Consider the following 24,413-nt stretch of genomic DNA (forward strand, 5'->3'; position numbering starts at 1 on the left):
TGCAAAGGTGTAAGTGCGCTTGGCACATGTCTGGTAATATGGAATTTGAATGGGGAAGGGGTGGGGTGGGAGTTGCAGTACAAGGTTGGGGTGGCTGGGAGGCTGCAGTCAGTGAGGAGGCTAGACCTTGAAAAGGCCTTTCTAGGCCAGATATTGAACTGTGAATGCCTTCCGGGTAGGCTACCATTTGTTACAGTTGGCTGCCACGCCCCTGGATAGCATTTAGTAGTGCAGTCTGGCCTTAAGAAACATTCCTAAGGAGGTCAATAGCCTTCTCACTCAAAGTAGCAGGGGGACAGGGGTAGGGGTTGGGGTGCCTGGTGCGAAGAAGATCCCAGGACTTTTAGTGGGCCTGGGTCGGCCAACTGGGGAGGAAGCAAGAGGGAGGAAGAAGATGGTACCCTGGGTGGCGTAAAAGGTATAACTGAAGCAGTAGGGTCCACTACCACTAGCGAGTGCTCACTGGAGATGGCCTCCTAAGAAAATTTCGAATTGATGGTGGCCATTTTGCACTCCCCTCACCCTCCAGGCCCCTGTGTCTGTTGGTGTCAGTACTGGAAACACTGTGGCCAGCTGCTTTCCCATCTACGCTGGCAGCGTCTCCTTCGCCTGCCCGGGTGGCACTGAAATGACATATGGAATAGAGATCGGTGTAATCAGAACAGAAAACACGCTTTGACCACAATACAGTCACCAAGTTTTCAGATTTCACCTGCTTCAAGCCTCTCAAATTTTGGTTTTACATTAGCATAAGCACATGTATGTAGGCAACATTTTCAGAAGACAATTGGTCACAGTTATGTTATTCTCCACGAGAGCTCACATATCATGTATGAAGTATTGGTCTCTTGTCCATTATTATGTCTCTCCAGGAACTGTTCCACACCTCAGAATGGTTGACCTTTGTTGCTCAGAATAGTGTACTGATGTAAATGTAAATGTACATGTATTTATATAGCGCAAATCACTGACCGTGGTCGGTATCTAAGCGCTTGCTTAGGGAACCCATCCTGGTATTCCCCTGTGAGATAACCCCGGCAGGGTATCCACAAGGTGAAAGCCAGGCATCCCGCCGCGAGGGGTCATTGTGGAGATTAAGCAAGCTATTGCCCAGAGTCGCAGAGTGTGAACCCGTGAGTCAAGAAGGCACCGAAGCGAGACTTATCGAGTCCGTGGAATTTTTTTAAGCCCAAGACCCGCCGAGGCGGGGAATTGAATCCTGGTCCAGGGCCGATCTCAGCTTCCAGGTGTGCCGCCTCTAACCCCTGAGCCACACTTCTCCACTGATGTCACAAAAATGTATATACAACAACAAAACCTTTGTAATGTGTGTTCAGTATGCCCTAAAATCTACATACTTTTCATTATCAATAAGAAAAATCGGAATCAATGTCTTTCAGCATATACTGCAATGTTGTACCAATATTAGCAAAAACTGAAAACAAGTTACCTATGTTTGGACATTTCATGATAGTAACACTCACTTGAAGTCACTAAAGTATATATCAAGTGTCAACAAATTATACATGAATTCTGTACTGAAGTAGCTTAGCAATGTATTACATACTATCTAAGCACATATGCTGTTGAAGGCAGAGGCAGTCAGAAAGTAATATTTGTGATGATTCCCAAATAACTTCTACAGCAAAAGTAAATACATAGGCCTTGAAATATTTCTAATAAACTTCAGTACAGAGCAAAAGCATCTTCACATTTGACTCCTAAACATTTTTAGTTAGAGGAACTTTGTTGTATCGTTGTGAAATGGTTTCACTAAATATGCTGACTTTCACTGTACTCAAAACAATATAGAACAGTACACTAATCATTACATACAATGATTCATACATGATATTTACTCAAAAAATTTAAATATGAATCACAATATGCAACATAGTACACCTTCATTCAGTTCAACATTTGCCTAATGAGTCATGAGTTTTCCTGATGGGATACGCATACATGTATGTTTGGAACACTCCATCTTCCAAAATACCTTCAAGTTTTCCATTTTACTCCATCATTGATAGTTCATCTGGACACGACAAAGTACATTGAGGAAAGGTTTTGCCTATGTGTTACTCTGTCACCATCATGTACACATCCCTGTTTCTGTTTCATCAAAAATTGTATAGCTGTCTCAATTATTTGGCCAAAAGCAGAATGCCTTACACACACATTTGTGAAGACATTGTGCAAACCTGTCACTGTTTAACATGTATACAAAAGTATTTTTGATGTTGAACTCAATTTGGATATGTCTTGATAGCAACATGTAGCCATCAATTCTGCAGTCAGTAGTCATTTTGGATCACATACTCACTGCTTTGTGTAGAATCCCAACTTACCAATGTGATGGTTGGTACATCCACTTTATTATAAGCGCCTAGTATGCTATGTCACCTGTTATAGGGCTATCATGACACCATCCACATCATTTAAGGAGCATCACACCTGACACAATAAAGATTGTCTGCCCGTTTGGTTCAACTGTCCCTCATGACATCAAACAACATGATATAGGTTTGGAGTTTAGTCAGCAATTTGTCTGCTCAGAACAGTCCATCGGTTGTGGACAGGAATACGGTGGGGTCATTATCCAACAACAGTAGACAAAGCACATCATCATACACCTTGTACGAAACTTACACCTTCAAAAACTCTTCTTGAGCATTGGACATTGGCCACCCCGAAGGTTGATTCCCAAAAATCCTGGCTGCAACAAAAAATGTGTCATGCAACATGGGTAACTCTGATAAGAACATACCCTTTTGTTGCTGCTGTTGGGCCAGCAATTGACATCAAGCTCCAGATAGGCCACTGCAAGAATGCGGGCCATTAGGGGGTCAGGGTGTGAGGCATGCCCCTCACACATTTGGAGGACTTCCGGAGCTATACTTCAGCGATATTACGGGTCCAGTGTCGTAGGTCCTCCCACCTCTTGCAGCAATGGATACTGCTCTGCTTGCAGACCCCCAGGGCCTTCCTGGCGAAGGCCCTTCATATGTCACGCTTTTGATGGGCATAAACCTGGATGGATACATGAAAGGAAAGAAAAAACAATGGTATTGTGACTTTTTGTTTGTCTGTTTGTCTGTATTTCTGTCACAAAAATTATCTACAGCTATCAGAAGCATAATGCATAAGTTAGCATAGGACATATGTACTGTAACATGTTGAGTAGAACCAATATCCTCATACACACTATAATAGTGACCTGTTACCCACCCTCATCTCATGTCCTGGTCTAAACACACAAATCCTGGCCTGTGACATCCTTAGCCCAGGGACCCCTACATAATATGGGATGTGACCTCCTTCTGATCAGTGTAAACCATTGTGAACCACTGAAGGCTAAACAATAATAATTATTGCACATTGAATAGTGGCTTCTCTGAATAAGGTGGCCGAAGTTTGGAGATTGCATTCTTTGAAATGTGTGTCAATTGAAAAGAAGTGTTAGCTCAAGAAGTCAGGGAACTCTCTTTTCAACTGTTGTCCATTTAAAAGAATACAGAGGCATATTTTATGCACACCATCAAATTTTGACCTACCAATTATATATGTTCTTGACAGCTGTACCTCAGTGCTTCCGCTGTATGACCCTGTGACTCAGGCCCAGCCTGGCCAATGATTCTGAATGAACACTGCTCAATGACAGGCCTTGCTATCTGCATGTGATCTTGACGTCTCATGAACACTGCTTTTCCTGAACTTTTACATTACAATGGTTACATTGTGCCCATCCACTCAGTGACCACAAGTCTGTGTGATACTCTGAAAGGGCCTGGGACATACTGGTAGCACTTAAACTACATTTCGGAGAGCCCTGGTCTAGGTTGAGTGATTTGTAAGACTATGCACATAGCTAACATCATTTTCAATTGTTTTTAACACAGTATATACATATACATAAATTCCAGGTGTAAAGAGTATATGATGTGTGCTAGACCTGACATCCTTGTGGTGGTCTCCCATGACTTTTTGCCTCTACCTCCTGTATTTTTGACACTGTGCTGGATTTTGTTTTTGCTGGTTTAGATGCTTTGGAAACTTTGCCACTGCAGATCAGTGACAAAGTGCAAGTGCTCCCTGTGTACATTGTTATTGTGATTGGTTATCCATGATTGGCTTATTTGTTTTAACAGTAGGTCCCTAGTAAAGTGCACCGAGTGTGCCAGGGCTGGTAATTCAAATGCTACTAGTGGGCTTGCAGCAGTGATTGTGCCACCCATATGAGTAGTGATAAAAAGAGGTCTCAGGCCTGCTACCGCAGTGCCTGTGCGCAGTTAGTTAACTGCCATGTCGACCTCGCCAGTTCACCCACTTGCCCGGCCTTACCCTTCCATTTTCTTCCACATTGGACACCCCTACGGTAGGCCCAAGGTACCCCTCTGGGCAGTGTGCACTGTATGTGAAAGGTAGGACATGTACTAGTGTGGGTAACATGTACTGCTAGTGAAATACTGCCAATTTCGTTATTTCACTATTGAAAGGCTAACTTGCCAGTCGGACAGAATGGAGAATGCTGTGTAACATGTTTACCTGCATATCTTCCCATAGGAGCAAGATAGAAAATTTGTATCTGGTTTCCCTGAACTCAGAATTTAATGACACATCTTTTAGAAGGGATGGTTTTTAAATTCTGTGTTTGAACATAGCACTTTTAGAAAGTAGCTATTTTCTTGTTCAACCTTTCTGTGTGCCTCTACCTGTTTGTGGATTGACAGTCTGGTTTGGGAGTGACAAGGGGGTGGGGTGGCTCAGGAGTCTAGGTGACTCAGCAGTAGGCTGAATGGACCTATCTGCAGTTGGAGTGGTGGGAGGAGTAGCACCTGGGCCTGAATAGGGCTGTGCCTGCCTTCCACAATAATGGCTCCACCTCCTGTTGTGCATCTGATGATCCTGTCCCACACTGACAAAGGAAGAAGTTGTGCACTGGCAGAGTGCACCCAGAAATGGTTTGGACTGGGTCCAAGACCCCGCACACATAGAGAATAAAGACGTTTGGGGTATGAATATGAGAGCTGAATCCCCTGAAAGTTGTCTACTTTATGATCAAGAAGAATCTCTGCAAAGAAGATCAGCTGAAGAGACTGAGGAGAAGTACTGCCCTTGCTGTGTGTCTGGGGTTGGCCTGCAGTTTTCTGTTTCTACTGAGGAGAGGACCAAGGGACTTTACTGTGTGCTGTGTCCCCTGATTGAAGAAGGACTTTGCTATGTGCTGTGTACATCTGAAGAAAAGTCTGCAAGGACCTGAGAAGAGCTTGCCTCCTGTTTCTGACATCCCAGGCACAAAAGAACTGCACCCCAAGCTTCACTGGTTTTTGCTGTGGGGAGCTGGAAGCGTGACACAACGAGAGAGAAGCGTGACTCCGCCGCAGCCGCCGCTGTCGCATCATCGAGAAAGCATGTTGCCACTGCCGCTGTTTATGTCACATCACCAGGGAAGCGTGTCACCGCACAGAGGGTGCCATCGTATCACCGGAGAAGCGGGTTGCAGGGCCATCACATTGCTGAGGAAGCGCGCTACTGCTGATAGGCGTCGCAACATGGGAGAAGCATGTCGCCGTCACCAAGGGTGTCGGTGCATCACCGGAGAAGCGTATCGCAGGGCCTGTTGTGGCTCAAAAAACCACCAAGTTCGTAGCACGGCCGTCGGGCATGCACGCATCGCCTCTAAGTTGTAGCATTGCAGTAAAGACTCCATTTTCTCGCATCGCACCGGATCATCGCAACCCAACAAGGTGCCATCTAGTCGCATCGGAACTGGAGCTTAGGAAGAATCGACGCATCGCCTTCTCTGCGCCCCTTTTGTTTGTTTTGCGTTACGCATCCCAGGTACTTTGGGCCAGAAGTAGGTAAATCACATTTACCGATTTTGAAATACCGAATATTAACGAATTTTTCCGATTCAGTATTTCAAAATCGGTAAATGGGATGTAGGTACCAACATCTGGATTTATTACCGATTCCTTCAAAATTCGGTATTTACCGATTCGGTAAATACTGAATCGGTATTTGCTATTGAATCCAATGGGCCTTGAATCCCATAGGATTCAATTCAAATACTGATTCGGTATTTACCGAATCGGTAAATACCGAATTTGTCAAGGGTGCAGGGGGTGTCACTTTGACACCCTCTAGCACCCCCAAAACGGGCATGTGTGCAATGTGGCACACAGACATGCCCTAAGGGCACGTCTGTCTGTCACATGGCACATGTGTACAGGCACAGATGTGCATGTACACAGGAATCGGTATTTTACCATGGATTTGTATTCCATGGTAAAATACCGATTCTGAAAGCCATGTGCCAATGGAAAATTGGCTACCCACATTTCAATCTTGCATTTTCGGTAAAATTACCGATTCGGTAAAATTACCGAAAATGCAACATTTAAGGGCCCCTACATGTCAATGGCCATTTACCGGTCGGTAACGGCCGAATTCGGCCGTTACCGATTGGTAAATGGCTTTTTTCAGCCACCTACATCTGGCCCTTTGAGTCTACAGTGTGGCATTTATCATCTACAAGTTTATTTTTGAGTTTTTTATTTTGAATTTTTGTTGTTTTGGTCTTGTTTAGCTTAGAGAAAGATATTTTATTTTTCTAAACTGGTGTGGTGTCCATTTGTGGTGTTTTCACTGTGTTACTGTGAGTGTTGCTACAAATACTTTACACGTAGCCTTTGGCATAAGCCTGTCTGCTTGTGCCAAGCATCCAAGGGGGTGAGCAGGGGTATCTAAAGGGAGTATCCCCTTACCCTGACTTGAAGCAAGGGTCCCTATTTGGGCAAAGGTACCTACCTCTGCCAACTAGAGACCCCCATTTCTAACAATGTGTTTACCATTTACCATGATGTTATTTGGCAACTTATCACAAGTACATCACACATATACATGCATACATCTCTACATACACACCAATTTGAATCTGTGGCTTTAAACACATTTTGATGGTGTTGTTTATTTGGCATTTGAGAGTGCTTATAAATCCCTAATATCATTATCCTATGTATGGACCACATTATGTGATACTTAACATCAATCCTTATACTTCACTCTGGAACTCCAAGGGACATTGTAACCTGTGTAAATGGAAAATAGCCTGTTATACAGATTCACATAAATATTCTAGACAAGTACCTGTTCCTCTGGTGAGTCATTGAACTGACCATACAGGGAAAGAACCTCCTTTAACAGCAACTCTAGTTCCTCTGGCATGAAGGCAGGGGTCCTCTCACCTGTTGGACCTGGCTTGGTTTCTCCGAGAGGTGAGAAACAGCTGCAAAAATGGAGGCGGTCTTAATAGCAGCAATGTTATGAGGCAAGTGAGCTTTTTTCCAACTGTCGCATACACGTACTCGATGTACACACTCTTCAGCTGAGACGTACACAGCCATTGGCCTTCTACCATTATGTTAAGCAATGTAAGCCTTTGGCTGTGTCCTTCGTGGAGTTTACCGCCCACTGCACAGTTGACTTCCGCCGCCGTCTGATTCTAACTGTCCTATATGTGAGGTCATGGAACTCGCCATTTTAGGAGTTTAAATTAGTGTGTTAGTGACTGTTAATGACATCACCACCACGCCAAATGGAGGCTAGTTTTGTTCATATAATCACACTTTGATGGACACTTATTCATTTGAAAGAAAAATGTATGTGTAGTGCATTACTGTGCTGAAACATGATATTAGCGCAATATTGTGTACACCTCCGTTGACGCATGTTTGGAGGAAAATGATTTTTTTTAAATGTGTAACTACTACATATAAAATGGATTATTTACACATTTATTTTTATTGATTGATGCTTTATTTCGATATGCACATATCATAAAAGCAGTACAAAAGATAAAAACAGCATGTCGAAAAAAGTAAGACTGAACATTTAGTATAGAAATAAAACACGTTAGATCAGCATAAATTAGATAAAAAGAGAATTAAATTGATATGGACAGTCTTCTAGTTCTGATCAACCAAGCCCATTTTAAAAACTTAGCAACAGCACAAACAATGGGAGGGGCTGTGTTAGTTAAAAGAATCCGGAGTGCAACGGAGTGCTGACGAGTACCCAGTTCTCTGCAGATGGGACCAAGCCAACGTGATCTGGGGCGACCATAGTCCGGGCATTCAAAAAGAAAATGTGGCACCGTCTCTGGCTTGTCATGACAAAGAGCACAGAAGCATGATATAGGCTGAGATTTATTCCACCTCGAGCAAAAGTCGGCCAAGGGTAGGGTTCCTAACCGAAATTTAATGTACAGGGACCTATCCATAGCCACTGAAATAATGTCCATGTACGGCTCATACTTGACAGCGTCTTTTAACAGCAGAAAAGCTGCGGTGGTTTTGCAGTGCTGCTGGGTTCTCAAGCACTTCATACAAACCCACTCCCAAAAAAGTTTTTTTAAAGTCTCCTTCGGAGGAGCGGAGTGGCTATGCCAGCAAGAGTCCAGGCCTAGGTCCCCTAAAAGGTGTTTTATGTCCTTCAGCCATTTGATGCTGCGCCAACCGTCAGAGTGCATCACCTCTGCCAGACCATTGGCATAGGATTTTAGCTCCGGGACCCTCCACAAACGTGCCCAAAGCAAAAGGGGTCGAAGCCGAGCCTGGTCCCTTATGGCTTTGCAGCCAGTGTCCATGAGCACTGGGATGGTCGGGCTACTCGAAGGAATGGCAAGGAGATCCTTGATGAATTTATTTTCAGCCTTGCTCAGTGAGTCAACTTTGCCCGAGCCCCACAGTTCCGCTCCATAAAGTGCCACATTTATTTTTAAGATTCATATTAAGGCCATGAAATCCATTTATGATACATAAAGGACAAAAAGTAAATGTTGCTTCAAAATATGTATTAAACCATATATATTTTGTCAAACTACATGACTTTTGTGTTACTCATCAAATATGTTGCTGTGGATGATGAAAAAAGTGTTCACATGTTTTTCCAATGCAGACACACTAAACCCTTGGAGAGTGAGGAGACAACAGCCTCAGGTGTACTGCCCTTTTGCAAACCTTGCCACCATGGACGAAAGGGATTTAATCAAGAAGTTCAGGTCAAATAGGTAAACTATACTGGATTTATGTAATCAGCAGGAGCCAGATCTTCATTCTTACAATAGAAATCCCACATCTATTACAGCAATTGTCAAAATCATGTCAGTTCTTCATTTTGTGGCTCCAGGATCCTTCCATTACACTGTGGCAGAATCTGGTGGTATGTCACTGCCAACTTTCAATAGTGTGCTCGAAGACGTTCTATCTTCAGTGATGAGCCACATCAATAGCTTCATCCAGTTTCAATGGCAACAGGATTTTGCCAATGTGAAGGATGACTTCTATGGTTTGAGTCACCTACCACATGTGGTTGGAGCAATTGATGGCACACATATTGGCTTAGTGCCACCGCACACCTGAGAACAGGTCTACCAGAATCAAAAGAACTTCTCTTCAATCAACATTAAAGTTGTCTGCTTACCAGATTTGTGCATCACAAGTGTCTGTGCCTGTTTCCCGGTTCTGCCAATTATTCCTTTGTACTACGGAACAGCTCCATACCCCTGCAAATGTCTCAACTTGGACCTGAGCAGACCTGGCTTGTTGGTCAGTACAGTCTTTCATTATATTGTCTGGGGAATTTCAAATTGCATAATCTGGAACTGTGTTACATTATTTTACCTCTTTTTTTTACTTGCATCTAGGAGACTCAGCGTATCCCAATCGATCATGGTCGTTGGCACTGCTGTTCCAAAAATGCCTGGGGAAGTCCGCTTCAATGAGGACCATGGAAGAACACAGCAGGCAGTGGAGCTAGGTTTTGGGCTCCTAAAGGCCAGGTTTCATTGTCTGGACAAAACTGATGGCACCCTTATCTACTTACTCACTAAGTTGTGCCAAATCACTGTGGCCTGCTGCATGCTCCACAAGATTGTCCTGCGGCAGAACATCTCTTAAATTGACAAAGGATGGAAACCATGAAGAGGCTCTGGGTGAGGTTCCTGATATGCCTAATTAGGATGATAGTGATGATAGTGCTAAAGAGGAAGGAGTTGATTTATATCTTGATGTTATTGACAACTTTGTCTCATGAGTGTAAGTATATCTTTACATGTCATGTCTTTCACCGTTACATCAACTATTGATATGGTGGTGAGAGAAGCATGTGGTGGTACTTAGTTGGGAAGGACAAATTCATTGGAAATTAGGCCAAAGGTATTTATTGATAAAAGTGTGGGTACATTGACTACTGTGTTCAGTTACATCGGTTATTCCTGATTGTTTTGTGAAACTGTGTCCTCCATAAGTTGACTTTGTAATGTGGCCATCATGTTATGTGTGATTGATAATGTTTTTTTTCTGTTTTATGTTCCTTCACTGTGTCATCATTATTTGGATATTTCAGAGTTGTGACATTTGCAGGTATATGGTGCTGTTTCCAAGTACAAATAGAACCTGAGTTGATACTGGGAAAATCAGACACAGACTTTGGATGCACAAATCTGGCAGCAAGCCAACTTGGACTGTAATTGAATGGGAGATTTGAAGAGTACATTGGACTTGTTCTTTGTCGTATATAGGCCCTAAAGCAATATGTGTAGCATAATTTGGTCAAAACACATGTGGTAGAGGAGCCAAGTCATGATACTCCCCCTTTACCTTGGTAAAATCCTCATTGAGTGCAAAGTGTTTTAGGTGTTAATATGTCACATCATTGTGGGATATACTTCTTATGGCACACCACTGAAACATGGTTGTGACATTCCACCAGATACTGGGATACTGGTTTGTAATGACCCTGTGTTTACAAAATTTTGTGCTGCCATGGTTTTGTCTCTTGGAATTATTGATGTGGGATTCCTTATGTGAGCCAGAAGATCTGGCTCCAGCTATGACATGAATCAATGATAAATTGCCTGTGCTATCTTATTGTTTTGAACATTTCCCATTCTTCCATGTTGACAAGGTCTTGAACTGGAAATGTGCCAACTGTCACTAAGTATTGGTGTAATGTGTAGATTGGTATGGCAAATGTTGACAGTCAAGTATTAGTCAAATGTGATAAACATAGTAGTTTATTGAATGGGATGACATTTTTGGGAGTTATGTTTGGGACATTGAAGTAAACATTACCTACTTGCAAATCATCTATGTTTATACAATTTTCTGATGTTTTGTAACATTCTGATGGAATAAAACAAATGTATTGATTTGAGATATACCAGTCAATGACTTTTTGACTTATACATTTATTGTATTAAACATGATGATATTGAAGGGTGTGAACATACCAAAAGAAAAGCAAATAATGAAGAAGTCAGTCATGGTGAATGAAACCAAAGTTGGAGACCCAAAATGATTTGAAGTTCGATGTCCAAAATACTTCTGGTATCTAAAAGGCAAAAGTGTCAAGCAATTGTCAACAGAGTGAATGGTACGCAGACATTGGAAGACATTAGCGTCAAGATTTCTTGCTGGCAAGGGCTGCAGATGGTTCCTCCGATGACAAGGCCTCCATTCCTGTGACTGTGGCTGATGTAGATGGCTAGAAGGTAGATGTTGTAGGACGACCACAGGAAGGGGTAGATGGAACAGGGAAAGCCCTATACATGTGGGTGTAAATGTCCTGCATCACCCTGATCAGGAAGCCCATGTCTGAGTTATAGGCCTCCATCTGCTGGTTGTGCTCCCTCTGCACCTGCTTTATCTCCCAGAAATTGGTGAGTATCTGGTCCATCATGTCTTGAGACTGATGGTAGTCTCCCAAGACTTGTGTGATGGTAGACTGGGTGTCAGTGACCCCAGTGGACTCAGTATGCTGGCCCACAATCACCCTCTCATGACTCCTAACTCAACTACCCTGTGCCCTTACCCCAGTGTACCCCATCTGACTGGTTCCAGGGTGAGTTCAATCTGGTGGTGCTGTGATCTCAATATCATCCAAGACTGAGGGGCAAACAATCGGTGTCACAGTGGGAGGAATACAGGAAGTGGGATCTTTGGGTTGCTGAGGTGTCACAACAGGGGTGGGAAGTGTTGGTGTTAACACAGGGTCTGTCACTGGAAACGTTTGAACTGTTCAAGTAATCCCTAATCCTAGGGATCGACCCTCTGAGCACTCCGAAAAGATCGCGGTCAGCGTTAACTTATTTTATTCCATTGTTGCATCAAAAATTGGACAATAAAGTTGTTGTTGAATGATCAGTCAAATTTATTTCATTTGAATCATTTGTTCAATTCTTTCTCTTTTAACATCATTGTATTGCTACATTTGTATTTTTCCTACTCCTTAGAGATTAAATTACCAATGCATTTCATGCACTTTCTGTGCACTTCTTCAGGGGAAATCTGAATGAAAGCAAAAATCATAACAAAACTTTTATGACTTCCACTCTTCAACCTGTAAAGCATCATACCTCTTTCATAATTCATTTGTCAGCAATATCCTGATCTGTTTATACATGTTACATGCTAAAGAATATCACATCTAAATTCTTGATGCTCTTCCAATTTGCTATTCATGATTACTGTTTCTGTTGTCATGTGTGTGCTCTGTAGTATATATCTGTGAGTAGTATAATCGTGTGTCTGTTAAACTATTGCTCTGTTGTAAGGCTGCAATGAACCTCATTAGCGAGGTTTCAGCCTTAAACTGTGGTTTACGGAATTAGATTTGAGGTGGTATTTAAAAACGCCGTTGTAAAACGCCGTTGTGAGATAACATTCGCTCTTCAACTTTTAAAAAGGGCACATTCTTCTTTAGTGTTTTCAATAACATGCAATTTGCGCGTATCACTTTCCTCCTCGTTAGTTTATAAATCTCTATGAAACAGTCTGTTCAGTTTAGAGTTGTTTTTGACTCTTGGTCACAACGGAGGCTTACCTCAAATTAGGTGTAGCGTGAATGCAGCGATACCGTGTCTTTCCTCTTCGGTATGAGGTGTCTGTATGCTGGTCAGCGTTTGATGTGTTAGTTAATTTCGAAAACGGACTCTATGTCACGTGATCGCTTGGTAACTGTGGCAGCCATCTTGGAATGGGTTTTGTAACCGATCGCTTCTACCGATCATCACCATTGTATCTAAATACCATATGGTATATATTCATGTGTGGTCCATAAAATCACACGTTGTAGTGAGAAATATATCTGGCATTAGACTATGAACCTTGTGGCTGGTATGTGCTTGTTGTGATGTCTAATTAGGAGATATTGTACATACCCATAGGGCTTGATTGCCCATTAAATATTGTTTATGGAACCAGTTGATTGTTGGTATATACTGTAATGGATCTCTATGAATGTGTATAGGCGATTGGGATAGTGGTGTGTGATAATTATATGTTGCTGAACTCATCTGTAATGTATACATCATAAAAACATTTCAACATTACTTTGTTCTTTAGTGGTTTAGTTGAACATAATGCAATAACTGTAGTATATCATAAATAACATGCAAATTCCACTCGGTCATTGAGTCCTGTTTGCCCAGAGCGACCAGGTGTACCAGGCTTCTCAAGCTCCACCAGATCACTAGGGACTGCTGTCCTAACTGAAGGTTCAATCCTGGGCTGGAGTGAAGGTTTTTTCAGTGGCTGCAACCTGCGCACGTGCTCGGCCTGTTTGACCTATTTAGAAATGGAGAACATTCTTATTAGTAAAACTGTGTATTGTACATTCAAATCTTCAGAGAGACAAACAATGTAGATACCTAGAAGATAAATAGGTAGAGGTTATTGTAATGATAGCTTCCAGTGGTATTAAACATATTACCCGAACTTTCATCAATTTCAAACAATACAACTTTAAATCAGCAGATAATAAGATGCCCTGAAATGTTCATGAAGTGATTAGGGAGTAAAGCTAATATCTCCCAAACATTCAGCCCAACACAGTAGAGAGGTGACCTGTGTAATTGGCAATTCCAAGGCCTATCTGTCTGTAATCAGACATTTCCACTACTTGGATGGATGGATGTTTAGCATTAATTATCATGTGAAAAGTGCAGTGTTCATTTTTTAAAGTACCACTTATATTCAGCATAGTAATTTGCATGCCTGCCAATTTTTGGGTCAACATGGTTTGATTAGTGAAACTCATGACATCAATACAAATGGTTAGGAAGAATAGAACAACATTCAGAAAACAACACAACTCATTTTCAGAAAAGATAATTGAAAAGTGTTTGGTCACTACATGACACTTTACCATATGTTGAAATTTGTTATGAAGGAGAGAATGAGCAACATGGCATAGCACTATCATTTTGAGAAACCGAAAACAGGGCATCATGATTGTTGGAGTCATTTCAATGATAACTTCCCAACACTTGCAAAATGGTTACTGAAATATACCTGTAAAAAATATTCAGTGGAAATGAGCCAGACCCTTACATTTTAGCACACATATGGGTAATGGGTAGTTTGGTGTTCAAACACTTACAGGCACCATATCATCATGTGAAATGTAATGGAGATTGACACCTGTAATTTTAGGTGTAACACAATACATTCACACAAACAATCCAAACCATAGAACACTGATACGTTGAGGTTTGTATGTTAGGAAAATATGTGCAGGACACACTGGCTACCCCTGACTTGAGAACACACAGGACATTGATGTTTAGTGCGATTTACAAAGTGTAACTTACCAGACTCCATTGCACCAGATATTCCTCTCAAGCCTTCAGAATGTAGGATCTGCAAGACCTTCTCCTCCCAGGGCGTGAATGATATTTGGGGGCCTAAGAGAACCACCCCCTATCATTCTGGGCCTCCACAAGATGTTTAGAGGCCAGGAAACGCACCATCCCCCACAGATCGTTCCACCTCTTTCTGATTTCCTTCTGTGTGCACAGGTTGTTTGCTACAGCACTCTGTTGACTATTCTGCAAGAACATTTTCCTTTTCTGGGATAGAGGTGTATTTTGTACTTAGGCTCCAAACGATTGTGGCTCTACTCTTAGGATTTCATCCACAATGACTGACAATTCGCCCGCAGTAAAATCTGGATTCTTTGGGGATGGCATTGTGCAAAAAATAAGATTAAACTCAATTATTGTCTACAAGGTACTAAATGAAAGGGGATAAAGGGAGAGAGGGAGGTAAAAAACCCTCACTTGACTGGCAAAGCCTCTTGTAGCAAAAGACGTGGTGGGGCTGGAATGGCAGAGGATCATGGTCTGAAATGGGGTGTATTTTATAGTGTGGTATGCAGGTGTTTCTATTTGGCCAATAGACATCAGATGTGTTCTACTAGCATCCTTCCAATGGCCACAACGATGGTGCATTGTTAAGTGCATATCGCAGTAGACTTACCCTGTCTGGGAACCGCCGCTAGTAAACCGCCTGTTAATGGAAGGAAAGCTTGGGTCCTTGCACAAACTAGATTGAACCCCTTCTATTGTGGAAACTAACAGGTATCTAGTTGCCATGTTTTTTGGTTGTTCAAAAATAAGGGTACCAATCTTCTGATTTCATTAGCCCTTGTGGTTTATTTCACTTTTCTATTTTTCTTTTTCAGAAAAATGTTTTTTCATTAACGCATGTCTCAAGGGCAACACTTAGTTTTGAAAACACAAAATACAAACATACATTTAACCACATTTATATTTACATGAATTACCAAACAACATATAATGACCTACTGACATATTCGTATACATGAGAAACATCAAATATGTGGCCTTTCTTTGACCAGTCTTTCATTAGCACATTAACACTAGGCGGTTTGTTTACTTTATATTATGTATATTGTGTCTTGCCAACATGTATTGCCCTGGGCTCGCTGACTCTGAATGTTGTCAAAGGGAGAGTATCTACAATTCTGGATCTCTCTCAGACACTATTAATGTGACTGTTCTTTCCCAAAGGCATGGGTCAATGCGTTTCAAGCCCCTAACTGTTCCAGGGGTTCTCCTCAGGACCTTGACTCTGTCATTTCTGTTATAAGTAAATTAAACAGGTGTTTGTTAGGAAGTTTTGATTTTAGATTAACCATATTACTCAACTCCACTCTTTCATTGATTTAGTCTCATACCTCTAGTCATATCAGAATGGAATTTTCCAATGTCGGGTATCGCTACAAAGGGTACTGTAATATACATGACACAAACAGTTTGGGAAAAATCAGTATTTCAACTTTCACTCACCTTTTGATTAAAGAGCACTGTTATTCTGCATTTGCCTTCCATCCTTTCTGCTTCTACTGTGCGCCTAGGAAATGAAATCCATTTGTAAGAGGTAGGTTGGGTACACAGGCTTGTGATACAACCAAGCGGCTTGTTCTCGGTTTACAAATCTGCAGCTCGTGCAGTGCTGTCTATTTACAACGCACTTCTGTTCAAGGCGACGTTTTTACTCAGTGATTTCTTTTGTTTGTAATAGTTTAACTTGCCTTAAATGGTTCTTGAAGTTTCTTTCATTGCATATGCATGCTTGCTTCAATGTCATGGCTGCTCAGTTTTGGATTGCTTGAGTGGCATTGATGTTCATCAGGATATAGAATCAATTAACAAAACTGACTAGTAAGGTTTGGATTCGTTTTTCTTGTGCTTTAAAGTTGCACAATGGATTTTGTAGTCCCGAACTGTGTAATAAATGACGTTTGAAATCTATATTTTAGTGCAAAGTCTATTAATTTCCGTCATTTAATTTAAACCTCTCATCACTAGTAAACCGCCAGCACAACTGTGAAATTAAATACGCACAGCGGGAACCCGCCACACTAAAGGCGACTGAGTAGCAAGGAAAGGGGGGGCCGCTCGGCCCCCACGCACACATGGCTGAGCCCAGCCCCCTCACCCGCCCCGATTGGTGGATGGGTCCCGCCGTTGACCCGGAAGCAGTTTGAGCACTTCCGGGTCAAGGGGGCGGGACCAAGGCAAGGGGGATTTAAGAGCCTGGGGAGCGCGGGAAGCACCCTCTTTTTGCCCGCGCTTCCCAGGCTCGCTCCTCGCCCCGCTGTGGGGCTCGTAATTTTCCCCACCCTCCATCCCTGTTAGCAGAATTCAAGTAGGGACATTGGTAGGTATCCCCGGTGATAATTTTCAATGCTGTAATTATGGATGTGATTTTCTTCCTCAGGCCTTTTTCCCTTGTACAGGCAATGTTAATGGTAATGTGCTTAATTGGTTGTGTTGATGCGTATTCATTGATTGTTTTTCCTTAGGCCTTTTTTCCCTTCATAGGTTATAATTGGCGTATTTATTAGGTGGGTCAGGCGGTAAGGTCATAATCGGTGAGCAGCAATTTAAGGTGCTTAGGGGGTGGCACCATTAGCGAATGGGGTTGTTATGTTATGTTATGTTACAGTGCATTTTTATAGCGCACGGCTACTCTAAAAGAGTGTCCCGGCGCTTTCCACAGGCAACTTACAGTGTCAAATCAACATAACAAATAAGACAGAACCCCAGGGAAACAAAAGAGAGAAAGAAAAACCCACCTAAACAGAATGATTAAAAAGCCAAGTCTTCAAATTCTTCCTGAATTGAAGCAGGTTGGGAGTGCTGCGGAGTGCCAACGGAAGCGCATTCCACAGCTGGGAGGCCTTAAGGCTAAAAGAACGCCCCCCAATACGGGCCTTCCTCACGCGTGGGACCACCGCAGTGAACAGGGATTCTGAACGCAATGAACGAGCTGGGCGATAGAAAGCTAGTCTTTTCTTCAGGTATCCTGCTCCTGAGCCAAACAGAGCCTTGTGCACCAGCGTCAAGGATTTAAAGACAATCCGCTTCCGGATAGGAAGCCAATGGAGCGTCTGCAGCAACACCGAAGCCCGTGCTCGTCTATGCAGACCAAAGATTGCCCGGGCTGCCGAGTTCTGTGCCACCTGCAGACGCTGAACCAGATAATCCGGGAGGCCTAAGAAAAGGGCGTTAGCGTAATCTAGCCTGGATCCGATGAGCGCCTGCACCGTAATCCGTCTGTGCTCCGCAGACAGAAGGGGTAGAAACTTGCGGAGCATTCTGAGGATGCCGAAACAGGTGCCGGACAGGCCAAGGATGTGCGTTTTCAGAGAGAGTTTATTGTCAAGCTTAACACCCAAGTTCTTGGCAACCAAGGATGATTGTGCCGGAGGACACATGGCGGCCGGCCACCACTGCCGCCACTCGGGATCGGAGGCACAGCCGAAAAACAGAACCTCCGACTTGCTGGAGTTGGCCTTCAGACAGTTTTGCTGAAACCAGCTGAAGACCCTGTCCAGGCAGTCCCGGATTCTCTCCCCGTCAAATGTCTGATCTTTTTCACATGTGAAGAGGAGTTGTGTGTCATCGGCATAGGACACGATCTGGGCTCCGTAAGCCTCCACCTCGGCCGCCAGAGGGGACATAAAGATGTTAAATAATGTCGGGCTCAAGACCGAGCCCTGTGGAACCCCAACACCCAATGGCGACATCTCGGCGGAGCTCTGGGAAACCCAGACCGTCTGGCGGCGGCCCTCCAGGAAAGATGTAAACCATCTGAGCACCGTCCCCCTTAGGCCGATGTCATAGAGCCTGGCAAGCAGTGCCTTATGGGGAACGGTGTCGAAGGCCGCCGACAGGTCCAACATGACTAGCATGGCCTTGCCACCCCCATCCAAGGTCTCCCTGATGATCTCAGAGACCTCCACCAACGCTGTTTCCGTGCTGAAGTTCGGACGGAAACCAGATTGGGATGGATGGAGCAGATTGTTAGCCTCCAGGAAGTTCGACAAGACGCCATGAACATGTTTTTCGGTGATCTTGGCCAAAGCCAGGAGAAGAGAGATTGGCCTGTAATTGGCCAAAGCCTCGGCATCAAGACCAGGCTTTTTCAGGAGGGGGATCACCATTGCCCTTTTCCAGGCGGATGGGACACTCCCCGCACTCAAGGAAGCATTGAGGATCGGGTTGACCAGGGGATTCACCACTGCCGCCATTCCAGCCAAGAATTTGGCGGGGCAGGGGTCCAGTGGGGAACCAGATTTAAGACTGGCCAACAAGGTCCGGGACATGTCGCTGGAGACAGGTGGAAAGTCCTCCAGGATAGCCATAGGCATGGCCGATGTCCCAGGTCCTACCCCGAGATCACAACAACCCTCCTCCGTGCTTTCCGAGAAGGAGGCCTGAATAGCCTTAATCTTGTCGGTAAAGAAAGTGGCAAGATCACGCGCCCACACATCAGGTAATACCGGCGGAGATGAATAGGACGTAGGAGACGTGAACTCCTTCACAATCGTGAAGATCTCCTTACAAGAGTTTGCCGATGCCTCGATCCTCCTGGCAAGGTATTCCCGCTTGGCACCAAGAACATCACGATGATAGGCCTTCACCGCCGCCCTATAAGCGAGTTTGGCCTCCCCATCATATTGATGGCGCCAGGCCCGCTCAGCGACCTTACATTGGCTACGAGCCACATGTAGCGCCTCTGTAAACCAAGGCGCAGATTGCCGTTTCGCCGAGGACCGGGGGGTTACCTTGGGGGCAAGGTCATCTAATCTCTCAGTCAGCCATAGCTGCAGGGCCTCCGTGTCTCTTTCCGGATCCCCCGAGAGAGAGCAGGGATGTTCCGTGAGCGCCTGCTCAAGCATAGCAGGCGCCATACTATGCAACGCTCTCGAGGCCAATCTGGGTACCATGGGGGCGCAGGTGTCGAACCGCCCATTCTCTAACACATAGAACCCGATCAGCCTATGATCAGACCAGAGCACAGGCCATGTTTCAATGTCGACAATGGGGACAGAGGAAAACACTTGATCAAGGGTATGCCCTTTCTCATGTGTAGGCCCCGACACAAACGGTGTCAGGCCAAGCGGAGATGTAATATCCAGCAGTCTTGCCCCATCCAGATCGTCCGTGCCCAGGGGGAGGGGCTACTGGCCTCTCCTGGAACTTCAGGGGCAGGATATCCGCTTGTTTGGGAGGGTGCGGGGGAGGGAGTCACGCTTTCCTGGGTTGGTAGCCACCCCGCACATACTCTATGACGTCAGCAAATGGCGCGAGAGTAAGGGCCCTCCTTTTTGGTTAAGTGGAGTTCACGGAGCGTACGAGGGTAACCAGGAGAAGGACGAACTCTCCCGGTAACCGGGCCCTTATCGCGCATGCGCACTCAGACGTGAGGGCGAGGCTGGGGAAAGGATCTGACACCGGTTAACGACCTTGCCGTAGGACCAGAAATTATTAAAATGCAAAATTGATATGTAGGATGTTAGATTTGGGTAGGTAACACGCTGTATTAGAAATTTGTTAAGGTTAGCCCATCATACCTGTCTAACTCGCTGTAAATCTAATGTCTGAATTTTGCATTTAATAAATATGTAAATAATGTTATTTTATTCATTTTAATTTGTTTTCATATTTTAATAAATACGGCCGGGGGGGGGTCGCGAGACCCCCTGCCTTCCAAAGAATTCTGTTGCTTGACTGATTAATAAGTTATTGACAATTATTGTTTGCATGTTAAGGCGGGGGTGGCCGGCAGTCCCAGACCATGTCAGCGGCAGCGTGCAGTGAACGCGGCAGGTTGCACTCTGTCGACTCGAACAGCGAGGCAGCCTGCATGCATCTAAATATGGTGGGTGAAAAGCCGTCGACTTGGTGGAATACTAGGAACCGCCGTCTCAGTGGGAGAGCGGTAAGACCACCAAGATCTAAATCAGGTCCTGAGTTCTTTGATTTCTTAAAGGCAACACATGGAAAACCGAAATCTAAAGCAGGGATAGTTCGATTTTAGCCTCCAAAAATACATTTCTTGTCATGTAAATTGCAAATCCTTTATGTGCATGTGTATTTTTTATTTAGAGAATGCACAGTAAAGAGATACACTATTTGGTTATGAGTACATTCTTTATGTAGGTGTTATAAATGTAGGCCAAAATGCTACATGGCACGTAGAAGGTAACCTAGCTCATTAGATGATGTGAATGCTTCTGAGATGTCTATTTAACATGCAATCACAAGTTCAAATCCTAGCAGAGTAAACTCAGCCTTTTAACATTCCCTGCCACTGGAATCAATACTATATGAATGCAATAATATTATAATGTACTCCTTATTGCTTTTCAGAGCCTCAGACCCATAGCAGTAGGCACTGTATGAATACCACATTAACATAACATGACTACTTTCCAGTCATGACACCTACGTACGAGGAGCACAGGGTTATAAATCAAGTGGTGTGCAGGTAAACAGACCTCTTTTATAAGTAGAAGCTCCTGCACTTGCTGAGTTAACCTAGCCAAATGGCAGTGAAGTACCATATAAAGTCAAAGGAAAAGATACGCTCACATAGTGAAAGGAGAGGGAGCTGGGTACTGGGAACATTAATGCATTGTGATGTAGTATTCTTTGCAGAGGTGCATTTTCAACTGCTTCCTAAGTTGGAGTAGCTTCTGTTACAGTCCTGATAGTTAGTGACATGTTCTTTCAGATCCTGGGTTTATTGATGTAGAAGTCCTGCTGCCTTGTATTTTCTTTTCTGCACTTCCCCGTACATTTAAGAAGGCATTCTGGCTGTGGGAGCGACAAGAGCCAAATACGATTTGAGCTTATCAGCTAGATATGTAGGGAGTTCATTGTGAAGGATATGGAAATGACACAGCTTCTTTTGTGGATCAGCTGTGCTTATTGGTTCTCATTTTAATCAAATACAGTAGAGGCGAGAAGAAGAAAAAAAAAGAAAAAGAAAAACACAACCATGCCTACCACCGGGAGGCTGGCAAGAGGTAAACTCCCCAGGTCAGCCAATTATAGTGCATGGTGGGAAAGTTTGTGAGTTGGGCAGGCCTATCAGGGCATATGCTGATAACAGTAGGATTGGAGTAGTGCAGATTATGTCAATATCATCAGGGACATCCTAAGGATTTTGGGGGCCATTGCCCAGGCGTTTTTTGGGGGCCCCTGTTCGTGACAGCTTTGAATTCATGATCCATTTTCAGCTATTTCATGTCCTCTTTGACCAGGTCACTGACATGGCACAGGCACATTGGTCAAAATTCTAAATGTATTAACATCTAATATTCAGGGATAGTGATATGTGTTTTTAATGTTATAATTCAACATCAGCTCATCAATATTATTGCTAATAATCTTTGTGACCCCCTGCCATTTCTCATATGTGAGGTCCTGTTTTGCTCTAAAAGACACTGTTTTTGTGGCTGTTGCATGGTATCGAAAAACAAACATCTCTCAATCAAAGTCTTCAATAGACTCCAATACATCACCCATCTTAAAAATACATTAGAGGAAAACGGTACTTAAAACAAGCTGTTAAGAATTGTTCAAGGTATTCAGAGCAAGGACAGAGCTGGCTCTATAGGTGGGGGCCTGTGAAAGGCTTTGGCCTGGGCAGGACCCACTTTGCCCATGCCTTAAAACGTCTCTGAATATCGTCTTGCACCTGAGTCCAATTGCGAGATAGAGTGCAACATTTCCAGGTCAAATGCACCAGGGACCCCAGGCTTCAGTATCCACTCCAACAGTCACAGACATTTCTTGAATCTAGGTTAATATCCTGGGCGTGGTCAGGTACCAGTTGGTAGTGGTTTTCACCATGGCTTCCCTTCCAGCTGCTGACCTTGCTATTGTTCGTTCTCTATGAAAGATATGCTTCTTTACAAAACGGACCTTTGTGTTACCTGGGACCCTCTGCCATATCGGGGACCTCCTGCCATTGCGAGGACACACACAACTGCCCGCAGCTGGTCTCCCCCACCGTTGTTGCATTCTGCCACCTTGAACGGCCGCCGAGGGGTACAGGCCACATTTCCCAGCGCTCCTCGCGGCTGACGCCGCCCCCACGCTGAGTTCGCGCCAGGCGGCGCTTCAAAGGAGGGCAGGGTTTCCGCGTCGCGGGAAGCGCGCGGGTGACGCCGGGCTAAGCCCGGGCAAAGGTCGGGCCGTCTGTGGCAATCCGGGGAGGACGAGGCCGGGCTGGGCTATCCCCCTTGGTTTAAACATCAGGTACTGTCGTTTTCCTTACAGGTGTTTAACGGGTGATAAGCAACTATTTGTCTAGTGGCATTACAGTGAGTGCAGGCCCCCATTATCCTTGTAGATGGCTAGTGATATGCCTGACGAATTCACAACTTCTGGCCCTCAGGAGTCAAGGAAATGTTTAAGTGGGACCTTGGATGTTTTTTTCCTACGGATGGAGTCGCTTATTAGCAATGAAATTGCACGTGTAGAGACAAGGATGTCTATGGATCCATCTACTCTGTTGTCGCATTTGGCACACATTTCCCCAGGTTTTGTGACTGTATCCCAATCAGCCTGTAAATCATTGCCAGTAATAGTACCATCACTTGCGACACCTGAGGACATGGATATACATCTGGCCCAAATATCACAAATATCACAGTTTGACTCTGATGTTTCCTTGACCCCACCAATGATGACCAGGCAAAGAGGGGCTCGCAAAGGATGTCAGGAAAAACCCAAGCCAAAAATTACTCAACAGAGGAAAAGAACATATAATAGTAAAAGTGTGGTGGAGCCAAATGCAAAACAAGTGGTCTCAAAGACGTTCCAAACTGGTAACTGTACACTTAAATGTAGATCATTTGGTACCCAAACAGAAGTGGTATCAACCGTGCAATGTGTTGGATCTGACAGTATGATAGAGTCTCTTGAATTGATAGTAGCAGATATTTTTAAATCCACACTACACTCCATGCAGGAGCAAGTGAATGATCTTTTGGTCTTTAGATCTAAGAAGGACTTGGATGAGCAAATTAAAGGACTAAACCTGGGACTTTTAGAATTGGAAGTAATGATAAAAAAGGGGAATGATATTTTTAAAGAATGTTCAAAAGCTTTTGTTTGTGCTGAAACGTTTAGCAAAGGTTCTTCCGAGGGGAATGTTGTAACATCTTCAGTCTTAAAAAAGGAAAAACAGTCCCTAAGTTTAAGGTTGTCCCTTATGTCGAAGTGTCCCTTGTCACTACTAATCTAGTGAGACACACCACAACTCAAAGCACAACCCTATTATTACTAAACAGCAATAAGACTCAGCTGACCAATAGCTGAGCATCAGTTATGTTGGGTACTCACTGTCATATACAAGTCTTGTGGCATTACGAAAACAATACTGTGGCATATGTGGTAAAATGTAACAGTTTATTAAAAAGAATTTTTAATTACAATACATAAAATTTATTATTGCACAATCATATACACAAATACTTTAAAAACCAAAGGTCGACGCAGCGTTTCGGTGTCTTGAAAGGATAGGTACACCTTCTTCAGGACGGTTTTTAAAATCACTCAAATTATGAGCGAGTCTGGTAGTTGCAGGCTACCTTTAATACCAACAGTTTCTTATTCCATTTGTTGCATATTATCTGCTTTGTTGATTATTACAAATAATTTCACCTGGGTCCAAGTGATTATATAAACTGGATAGGTTCGCTGTACCAGGGATGACCACCGTATGGATAATGTATTCACATAC

General features: G+C 43.8%; 1 long non-coding RNA gene across 1 annotated transcript in view; it reads right to left on the bottom strand.

Moving 5' to 3' along the window:
• Nucleotides 1–12,273: 12,273 nt before the first annotated feature.
• Nucleotides 12,274–24,413, bottom strand: part of LOC147711362 (uncharacterized) — a 35,125-nt gene continuing 22,985 nt past the window's right edge. The window contains exon 3 of the long non-coding RNA XR_015295694.1: nt 12,274–13,628. This is a non-coding gene — a long non-coding RNA (uncharacterized LOC147711362). The remainder of the gene's footprint in view (nt 13,629–24,413) is intronic.

This window comes from Lissotriton vulgaris, chromosome 5 (assembly GCF_964263255.1).
Source record: "Lissotriton vulgaris chromosome 5, aLisVul1.2, whole genome shotgun sequence".
In the NCBI taxonomy this organism is placed as follows: Eukaryota; Metazoa; Chordata; class Amphibia; order Caudata; family Salamandridae; genus Lissotriton; species Lissotriton vulgaris.